Source organism: Tachyglossus aculeatus, chromosome 6 (genome assembly GCF_015852505.1).
Source record: "Tachyglossus aculeatus isolate mTacAcu1 chromosome 6, mTacAcu1.pri, whole genome shotgun sequence".
In the NCBI taxonomy this organism is placed as follows: domain Eukaryota; kingdom Metazoa; phylum Chordata; class Mammalia; order Monotremata; family Tachyglossidae; genus Tachyglossus; species Tachyglossus aculeatus.
Genome location: NC_052071.1, coordinates 25,168,792 through 25,179,983, shown reverse-complemented (window position 1 = coordinate 25,179,983; position 11,192 = coordinate 25,168,792). Strand labels below are relative to the sequence as shown.

Sequence of the window (11,192 nt, the reverse complement as noted above, 5' to 3'; positions counted from 1 at the left end):
GACCAAAATATTTCAAAAGGAAGGTGGTTGCTTAAAGCCAAGTAAACTTTGCAGAGTCACCTTGAAGTGAGAGAGTGCTGTAAAGTAATTGTCTTGTTTTATGTTGTCGAGTCGTCTCCGACACATAGCGACATTCATTCATTCATTCAATCGTATTTATTAAGCGCTTACAGTGTGCAGAGCACTGTACTAAGTGCTTGGGAAGTACAAGTCGGCAACGTATAGAGACGGTCCCTACCCAACAACGGGCACATAATCCAGAAAGGGGAGACAGACAAGAAAACATGCAGACAGGTTAACGCATCTCTCCCAGAAAGGACTGTCTCCATATGCAATCATTCTGGTAGTGTATCCGTAGAGGTTTCTTGGTAAAAATATGGAAGTGGCTTACCATTGCCTCCTTCCGCGTGGTCAACTTGAATCTCCGCCCTCCACTGTCTCCCATACCACTGCTGCCCAGCACAGGTGAGTTCTGACTTGTAGCAGATTGCCTTCCACTCACTAGCCACTGCCCAAGCTAGGAATGGAATTAATATGCCTCTGCTTGACTCTCCCTTCCATAGCTGAGACTGGTAGAGTACTGGAAACTCTCCAGGTAAGACCCTGAGAGGAATGTAAAGTAGTACCCTCATGAAAATTCAATGGACTACCACGAGAATTAAAAGAAAAGTGATTTAACTGAATACCTTCCAGCCATACCTCGCTCCCCTCTCTTACTTCTGTCCCTCGTTCTCATTCTCCTGACTCAGAACTCCCTTCTGACACCAGACAAACCACAGTTCTCCCCACACCCAGCACTCTGAGTTATAGCATACCTTCAAACAACTCAACACTTACACACATATTTACACACTCATTTATATATGTCTGCTTAATGAACTACTTTGATCACACTGGTTGTAATTATTTTTATATTTGTCTTTTCTCTTAGAATATAGGCTTCTTAAGGGCAAGAAATATATTTCCTCATTTAGTCTGTACTTCCCAAACACCTACTACAGTGCACTACGCTGAGCAGGTGCTTAGTAAATACTACTACTTGCACAATACATTTTTTTAAGCTAGAATGTTAGCCTCTACTGTATTTTGTTGCTGATAGCATTTTCAATCTGGCATATGGCTTTGAGTCATCCCACTATTACAAGGGAGTTTCCGTCACTCGGTGTGAAACCTCTGTACTGAAGAAAGAATATGTTAGCTCATTTTCATTCCACGAGGTGGCAAAAGTGCAGTTTGGTACCAAGTGAGTTACTTGTTAAAAATAATTTATTGCTAGAAGAGAGATGCTGAACAAATGTCCATGAGAAAAAAGGCAGCCAAAGAGCCTTGATGAAAAGAAAACCCGCTCTACTTGGGCCCTATTCCCTTTCACTTTCAAGTACTTTCTGAAATCCCCGCTGGTGTCCAGATCTGCTTCCTGGCATTTTAAAGGATCATAGAGTACAAAGGGATGGAAAGTAGATTTCTAGTTCCAGTGACACACGAGCACACAGTTTATAAAGCTTGGATACCAATTTGCCAGTTGCAGTGGACTGAAAGGAGTAAGACTTAGTATAGTCTATCCAGAGAGATGACCAATCCAAATCCGGAACCCAAGTTGCACAGCTCTAATTGATCTTTCTGAGGGTCTGAATGAGCAGAGAGAAGCAGCGTGGCCTAGAGGGAAGAGTACAAGGAGTCAGAAAACATGGGTTCTAATCCCAGCTCCACCACTGTCTGCTGTGACACCTCTGGTAAATCACTTAACTTACCCTTGCCTCAGTTACCTCATCTGTAAAGTAGAGATTAAGACTGTGAGCCCCATGTGGGACAGGGACTGTGCCCAAACTGATAAGCTCGTATCTATGCCAACAGTGCAGTGCCTGGCACAGAGTAAATGCCTAACAAATACCATTAAAAAAACATTAAAAAAATAACATTGAAAAACTATTTGTCCTTCTCATGTTTGGTGATCTCTTCAGTAGGTGGACATGCCAAATACAATTTCTTTGGGAAAGCGGGGGATGAAACTTCTGGTTGCAATAAAACAGAGGGAAACATTATAAATCCTAAGATTTTTTTTCTTATAAATGCTCAATTCCATTTTCCCACTAGGCCACCCTGTTTGAACAGAAATGTTAAATTCCATGACAGTCGCTCTTGATGCTTTCTTTTCCTCTTTTCTCTACCCATGAAAGTAGTTTGCTAAAGAAAGTAGTTCATCTATTTTGGGGGCTTCCCTTTGCCTCTTATGGTCTGATCTCTTTTACCTTCAATTCCTTCCCAACTTCCCAATTGCAGTGAAAAGGTTATCAGTGGTCCTACCTAGGGGTTTAGTACCAAATTTTTTTTCAGTTACGAAGTTTTATCACATGTCTTTGGAGAACAAGCCTACTCTGATGTTCCAAGTTCCCTCCCTTTCTCATGCAACTTGCAACAGGGGGGAATTAATCAAAATCCACAAGTAGCAATTTCACTCAATGGTTAGTATGTACTGAGCACTTTATGTGCAAAGCACTTTACTAAACACCTGAGAAAGTAAAATACAATAGAGCTGAATATTTGCAACCATTCATAGCAACTTTCTAGACTGTGAGCCCGCTATTGGGTAGGGACCATCTCTATATGTTGCCAACTTCCTAAGTCCTTAGTACAGTGCTCTGCACACAGTAAAAACTCAATAAATATGATTGAATGAATGAATGAACTATGCATATTTAAACCATCCTTATCCATGAAATACCTACTCCCATCCTTAGCTTATAAATAGGTATCAATCCAGCTTTGTGAATGACTCCCAAATCTGGCTTTTAAGTCCCAGTCTCTCACCTTCTTTACAATCACACATTTCCTCTTTAGCACATTTCTACATGAATGTCCCACTGTCACCTCAAAATCAATGTCTAAAATAACTCTTCCTCTTCCTTCCCAAATGGTTTTTCAGTAAGTATTGAGTGCTTATTTTGTGCAGAGCTCTGTACCAAGTGCTTGGGAGAGTACAATATAACAGACAATGATCTTACAGTGTAGAAGAACCATTTCTGACCTAACCTTGCCATTACAGTGGCCAAAACCATCTCCCCATCTCCAAAGCCTGCAACTTTGGCATTTTCCTTGATTTCTTTATTCGGTCTTTCATTAAATCCTATCAGGTTTTCCACCATATTTCTCAGATCTACCACCTCCTTTCTATCTAGATAGTCTGCATTCAGGTCCAGGCATTTGCCATATCCCAATTTAAATACTGCATCAACCTCCTCACCTGAGTCTCTCCTCTCTCCGGGTCATACATACTTCACCTTGCCTGGATCATTTTTCTATACTGCCATTCTGTACACATCTTTCACTCTCAAAAACCTTCAGTGGTTATCCATTCTTCTTTTCATTAAACAGAAACTCCTGACCATCATCTTTAAGGCACTCAATCATCTCTCCCTCTTTATCAATGATATTTATTGAGCACTTACTATGTGCAGAGCACTGTACTAAGCCCCTGGGAGAGTATGATCCCACAGAATTAGTGGATATGTTTCCTGACCATAAGGAGTCAGCCCCCTTCTTGTCCCTCTACACTCTAGCTCACATTCTTCATTCCCGTCAAGCTAACATACACACTGTGCCTTGTTCTTCTAGACTGTGAGCCCACTGTTGGGTAGGGACCGTCTCTATATGTTGCCAACTTGTACTTCCCAAGTGCTTAGTACAGTGCTCTGCACTCCGTAAGCGCTCAATAAATACGATTGATTGATTGATTGTTCTTGTCTCTCCCACCTCCTTCCATTTCCTCCTACCAGCAATCTCCTATGCCTTTAAATCCACCTGACCTCAAATCTATAAAGCCCTTCTGAAATATCACCTTCTCCAGAAGGCCTGCTCTATTTAATTTTCTTTTCTGCACCGGTTATATTCTCCCTAACTATTGCCTCAGCACTTGTAAACCACCTATGCATTCGCAATGACCTCTAGCACTTTTGTGTATGCTGGTTTACATACCCTACTAAGCACTCATTCTTTGACATATTCACTTTTCCTTCTTTCTCCAGTCTGTAAATCATTTTTTGTGTCTGCCTCCCCTGCAGGATTGTAAATTCCTTGAGGGTGGGGATTCCATAGGTTTGAGTAGGGTTCCAGCTCCAGTTTTGCCTACACTGGGCTTAAAATGGGAGAAGGTGACACGTGCTTTTCAATGTGCTTGTTGCATCCCTCCCCTCAAACTTCCTTAGAGAAACAGGGTAGCCTAATGAAAAGAGTTTGGACTTGGGAGTCTGGGGCCCCAGGTGCTAATCCCTACTTCGCCACTTACCTGTTCTGTGACCTTGGGCAAGTCGCTGAACTTCTCTGTGTCTCAGTTTCCTCACCTATACAAACAGGGATAAGAAATCTGTTCTTCTTTTCTCTTAGACTGTGAGTCCTATGTGGGACAGGGATTGTATCCAATCTGCTTACACTGTATTAACCCCAGGATTTAGTACAGGGCATGGCACATAGTAAATACTGAACAAAAACTATTATTATTGTTATTATTGTCATTATTATTATTGCACTCTCTAAACAGGCACCTGACTGGTGGGAGTGAGAGAATGTGAGTGATATAGCACAAGCCATTAGGACTATAATCGATTCCTCTGCTCAGGTTCTCAATCCTGAAATTACAGAATCAAGGCTCATCTGACGTTCCTTATGGGAGATTCCATCATCAGTGAGACTGAGTTGTTGTGAATGCGGCTTCAGGTTTGATAGACTGGCCTTGTTTCAAGCCCTTTTTTGTTATTTTTACCTTTCCATTTGAAGCTAAATGTGAGTCACGGGGAGCCGAATGTTGGCTACGTCAGATCTGTATCACATAGTCGAAGCCAGTGAGGCCTCTTAATGTCACATCACTTTGGAACAAAATCAAAATCTCGTAGCAAAGTCACTGCAACATTTTAAAAATAACTCTGTCCAAGTAATTCCTAAGCAAAGTTCCTCAAACCAATACCTTCAGTTTAAAATAGAGAGATTTTACTTTAGTAAATCTTCCTGCATCTCTTGTCAGCACATCTCTAGCTAAATTTAGATCTGGCTGTTGCAGTAATACCATATTTTATCAGCAAGTCTCCTGAAGGATGAGCTGACATGATCTTTATCATGAGCTATTTTCATGTATTTAGAAGCCAGCTTCAACGTCAACTTCACAGAAAAAGTATGTTTAATTTTCCAAGTGAATTCAGTCCACTTAAGAAGTGACATTCAAGAAAGTTATATTATCATAGAGAGAAAACATTTGGTTTGGGAAACAGGGAAATTCATTTTAATGTTTAGTGAAGCTATAATTTTAATGCTTATACAAGAAATCACTGAGTACAATGAATCGCTTTTGCAACCAAAAATGTTATTATTGGTGCTATTAAACATTTAAGAGACTCTGACTGTTATTAGACTTTCAAATTTCAAATGAATATTAAAGACCCTAATATGAATTGCAACATGTTGGCCAGAGTTAATTTTAAGTTGTGAGGCTGACTGGAGTGGCTTTGAAGTTTATTTGTGTGACCCCTTTCTTCTTGTCCTTTCCCCTTATATCCCTAAAGACTACTGTCCTCTTCTCTATCAATTTTGGACCAGTTTAGCAACTGATTAAGTTTGCTGACAGCTAGAGAGATGGAGACAGTGTGATCTAATGGAAAGGCATTCATTCATTCATTCAATTGTATTTATTGAGTACTTACTGTGTGCAGAGCACTGTACTAAGCACTTGGGAAGTACAAATCAGCAACATATAGAGACGGTCCCTACCCAACAAGGGGCTCACAGTCTAATAATAATAATAATGGCATTCGTTAAGTGCTTACTATGTGCAAAGCACTGTTCTAAGCATTGGGTGGGGGGGATACAAGGTAATCAGGTTGTCCCATGTGGGGCTCAAAGTCTTAATCCCCATTTTACAGATGAGGGAACTGATGCACACAGAAGTGAAGTGACTTGTCCCATGTCACACAGCTGACAAGTGGCAGAGCTGGAATTAGAACCCACGACCTCTGACTCCCAATCCCGGGCTCTTTCCAATGAGCCACGCTACTTCTCATAGCAAAAAACAAAACAAAACAAAACAAAAAAACAAAGAGACAGAAAAGTTGCCTGTTGTGTGACCTTGGGCCAATGATTTAATCTCTCCATGCCTCACTTTTCTCATATGGAAAATGGAGATAAGATACCCATTCTCCCTCCTTCTTAGATTGTGATCCCTGTGTGGGACAAAGGCTTTGTTCGATTTGATTATCCTCTACCTACCCCAGCACCTGGAACAAAGTAAGAGTTTAATGAAACCTATAATTATGGAATCCATTAGCCCTAAAAAAAACTAATGAAAATACTGATATATAAATTAACTCCCCTGGTTAATATGACTTCTTTACTGTGAAAAGCTGGCCTGGTCGGATTTAACACTTTAATACACATTTATTCTGAAAACTTGTGAAGCCCATAATTGCTGTGCAATTATGAGCGTTAATCCCAACTGTTTGTAGCCTCCTGATCCTGGTATAACAATGTAGTCCAGGGCACAGTCTCCTAATATGTTAGAAGGAGCAAGGCACCATTTTCTAAAAGTTACAGAGCACAGCTCAGGTTTCACAACTAAATTTTGAAAAGCTGCTCAATTTTTGCCTTCATTTCTTTCACATCTGTAAACCTAACATCCGATCGTACTTCATATTTGATCATGTTCCTGATTACATCACTGTCCGTGTGTCTGAAGGTGACATCGCTTAGTGCCAAAATTGAGATGAGAAGCAGTGTGGCTCAATGGAAAAAACACAGGCTTGGGAGTCAGAGGTCATGGGTTCAAATCCCAGCTCCACCACTTGTCAGCTGTGTGACCTTGGGCAAGTCACAACTTCTCTGGGCCTCAGTTCCCTCTTCTGTAAAATAGGGACTAAGACTATGAGCCCCACATGGGACAAGCTTGATCACCTTGTATCCCCCCTGTGCTTAGCACAGGGTTTGGCACGTAGTAAGCGCTTAACAAATACCACCATTATTATTATTATTTTCTCTTGTTTTGTAGTTTCACTTCACTCTGCTGCACTGATTATTTTTCAACAAAAATAGTCAGTCCATGTCTCCCCACTTCCCAAGAACCTCCAATGACTGCCCATTCACCTCCTCATCAAACAGAAACTCCTTACTATAGGCTTTTAAGCACTCAATCAGCTCATCCCATCCTCCCTCATCTCACCAATCTCTACTACAGCCCAGCCCACACACCCAACTCCTCTAGTGTCAGTTTATGCACCGTGCCCTCTCGTCTTTATCACTGCCAACCCCTTTCCCACTTCTTCCCCTAGCCTGAAACTCCTTTTCCCACCATAAATAGCCCACTAAGCTCTCCACCTTCAAAGCAGTACTAAGGTCACAACTCCTCCACGAGGACTTCCTGGACTAGGCTCTCCTTATAATAATGATGGCATTTATTCCCCTCCTTCCTCTCCCCCCCCACTCCTTCCTCTCCCCCTCCTCCCCCTTTCCATCCCCCCTGACTTACCTCCTTCCCTTCCCCACAGCACCTGTATATATGTATATATGCTTGTTCATATTTATTACTCTATTTATCTATTCTATTTATTTTATTTTGTTAATATGTTTTGTTTTGTTCTCTGTCTCCCCCTTCTAGACTGTTAGCCCACTGTTGGGTAGGGACCGTCTCTATATGTTGCCAACTTGTACTTCCCAAGTGCTTAGTACAGTGCTCTGAACACAGTAAGTGCTCAATAAATATGATTGATTGATTGATTGATTGATTAAACACTTACTATGTGCAAAGCACTGTTCTAAGCACTGGGGAGGTTTCAAGGTGATCAGGTTCTTCCACATGAGGCTCACAGTCTTAACCCCCATTTTACAGATGAGGCACAGAGAAGTTAAGTGACTTGCCCAAAGTCTCACAGCTGACAACTGGCGGAGCCGGGATTTGAACCCATGAACTCTGACTTCAAAGCCCAGGCTCTTTTCCCAGTTCACTCATCCGTTTATATCATCTATGCGCTTCAATCTGGGACCTTTGGATATCTGCCTCATCTCCAACCCCACAGTACTTATGTCCATATCTTTAAACTATACATTATAAATTATTTATTTATATTAATGTCTGTCTCCCCCTCTAGACTGTAAGCTTGTTATGGGCAGGGAATGTGCCTGCCAATTATGTTGAATTAGGGTACATTTATAGTCTCTTCCCTCACAACAATTACAGTGCTCTTAGTACAGTGCTCGGCACACAGTAAGCAGTCAATAAATACAGTTGACTGATTGATTGATCAGGGCTCATCCTCCGTCTTCCTTCCGTCTTCCATCCTGCAGCTGTTCAGCCTGGCCTTCTGAATCGTATCAATAAATATGACTGAATGAATGAAATGAATTAATGAATTTGCTACCTTCACCAGCTGCAGAAGTGGGGCCAAGCATGGGTCAGCTGAATTTCCTGAGAAGCCTGCAGGGCCCTTCATACTACAAGGCCCAAGACCTCTGTCCACTGCACTCCCTCTCAACTTGTGTCCCTCATTCAGTTGCACTTCTAGGGTGCTTAAGAGTTGAGAGCCCTCCTAGTAAGCCTCAATTGTCAGCTTGAAGTGGATGGAAATGTGCTTTAATTTACAGTCCAGGAGGTTGGGGAGAAAGACTTCATTGCTGCCTCTGCCAACTGCCCAGGGGACCAGAAGGCCAAATAATCCCCAAATTCAATCCCTAGAATAGAATTCCTTCTAATAGATAAATTTATGTATGCATAAATGTAGAATAAAATCTCTATGTTTTGGATGAAAAAGACAACCAAGTTATGTTTGATAATTTGTTCTCATAGTAATTCCTTTAAGTCTTCTTGATAATAATAATAATAATGATGGGATTTGTTAAGTGCTTACTATGTTCAAAGCGCCGTTCTAAGCACTGGGGGATACAAGGTAATCAAGGTTGTCCCACATGGGGCTCACAGTCTTAATCCCCATTTTACAGATGAGGTAACTGAGGCTAGAGAAGTTAAGCTACTTGCCCAAGGTCACACAGCAGACATGTGGTGGAGCCGGGATTAGAACCCATGACCTCTGACTCCCAAGCCCGTGCTCTTTCCACTGAGCCACGCTGCTTCTCAGCACGATGACACTGCTTGACGACAGAGGGAAAAATGCAACAAGGCAGAGATCACTATAAGGGGTTTCCTCTGAGTTAAAATGGAGAGGATTGTAAAAAGCAAATCAATAGATTGGACCCATTTTCAAAATTCAGCATTTGGCCACAGATAAAAGCAAATTCCCATAATTAGAAGAGAAGCACCGTGGCCTAGTGGATAGAGTACAGGCCTGGGAGACAGAAGGACCTGGGTTCTAATCCTGTCCCTGGTACTTGCCTGTGTGAACTTGAGCAAGTCACTCTCTGTGCCTCTGTTCCCTCATCTGTAAAATGGGGAATAAGACTGTGAGCCCTACGTGGGACGGGATTGTGTCCAACCCGGTATCTTGTATCTACCCGTGCACTTAGAACACTATCTGCCATATAGTAAGTGCTTAACAAATATCACAGTTCCTCTTCTTGTTATTATTATAGGTGATCAGGAATTACTATTCTTACTACTACTACTAATGATTACAATAATAATAATAGAAATTGTGGTATTTGCAAAGGGATTATTACTTATCAAATACTGTACTAAACACTGGGGTAGTTTATTCAGGGAGGTGCGGTGAAGTGCGAGCAAGTAGCAGAGTACTGAGGGCGGGTGGAAATGGAGGAGGATGAGATCAGGAATTTTTGCAGAGTGGCAGGGAATGTCGTGTTCCCTTCCTCAGTCTTGATACAGGGCTTTCCACACTATAAGCATTTAATACATGTGATTGACTATTGGTAGTACTGGCAATATTTATGAGCATTATAATCATGAGCATTTAAGTCTACTTATGGCTGAAGGAGCTGCCAGCAGATAACACGGGAATTGGTTTGATGGCATTAGATCAGCGTTACTTTCAGCACAGCAAACAATGCATCATCAACAAAAACAACAATGCAGCAAAGTTCGATATTTGCATCCCAACAGTGAAGAATGGATTGTCAGTTAGCATTGATTTAGAAAGTCTGAGGCCTCTCAGAGACTTGCAAGTTAAAGTGCAGAACAAACAGACATCCTGGAATAAATCTGCAATTAAAAGTTGGTCAGAATGAAGGATAAACAGGTAAACTGGAAAAATTCAACAACTATTACTATTCAAAACTACTCTGGAATAAACACTTGGCTATTTTGGTTTAATATACTTAGTTACTTGGACTGTGAGCTCCATATGGGGCAGGGACAGTGTACACCCTGTTTACCCCAGCTTTTAGTACAGTGGTTCTACATGGTAAACCCTTAACAAATACTGAAATTATTAATGTAGAATGGGAAACACATAGCGGGGTGGCCTAGTGGAAAGAGCGTGGGCCTAGAATTGAGGCCACCTGTATTCCGATCCCAGTTCTGCCACTTGTGTGCAGTGTGACCTTGGGAAAGGCACTTAACTGCTCTGTGCCTTAGTTTTCTCATCTGTAAAATGGGTATTTAATTCCTGCTCTCTCTTCTCCTTTTACATTGAGCCCCATGAGAAACAGGAACTGTGTCCAACTTGATTACCCGATATCATACCCCAGCACTTGAAACGTAGTAAGTACTTAGCAGACACAGATTGCTACTATACCTTGAATATATATAATCTGATCTCAGCCCAGTTCTTTGAATATCACAAAAGTGCACAGTATCAAGCAGGAGTGGCCAACCACATTTGTAGTAAAAAAATTTACTGTTAGCATTACCTTTGATCCTTATGACAACTTTACATATATTATATATAAATATATAATTCCATGTTCTGTGTGCAGAACACTGTGGCACTTGAGAAAGTGTAATCCAGCCTAGCTGGTAGATACATTCATTATCTTCATCATCAATGGTCTTTATTGAGCGCTTACTAGGTGCAGACTACTAAGTGTTTAAGAGATTACAATACAATCGGCAGATACATTCCCCGCTTTGACTCTGGGGAGGAATGACTATCTCTGGTGGCTTGGAAAGTTGGCAGAATTTCCTTTCAAGGGTGTGGATTTGTGGAAGAGTGCATGGGGACAAAGGCTTGAGAAGGGATAAAAGCCACTCTTGGTATAGGTGACCTCTAATTTGTAATTCCTAATTATTTTTAAGGGGCCAATAGTGCAGT

At 41.4% G+C, this 11,192-nt stretch overlaps 1 non-coding gene across 1 annotated transcript; it reads right to left on the bottom strand.

The window, feature by feature from the left end:
• Positions 1–475: 475 nt before the first annotated feature.
• Positions 476–613, bottom strand: LOC119930151. The gene has a single exon (XR_005451641.1). It is a non-coding gene; the product is annotated as a small nucleolar RNA SNORA7 (small nucleolar RNA).
• Positions 614–11,192: the final 10,579 nt, after the last annotated feature.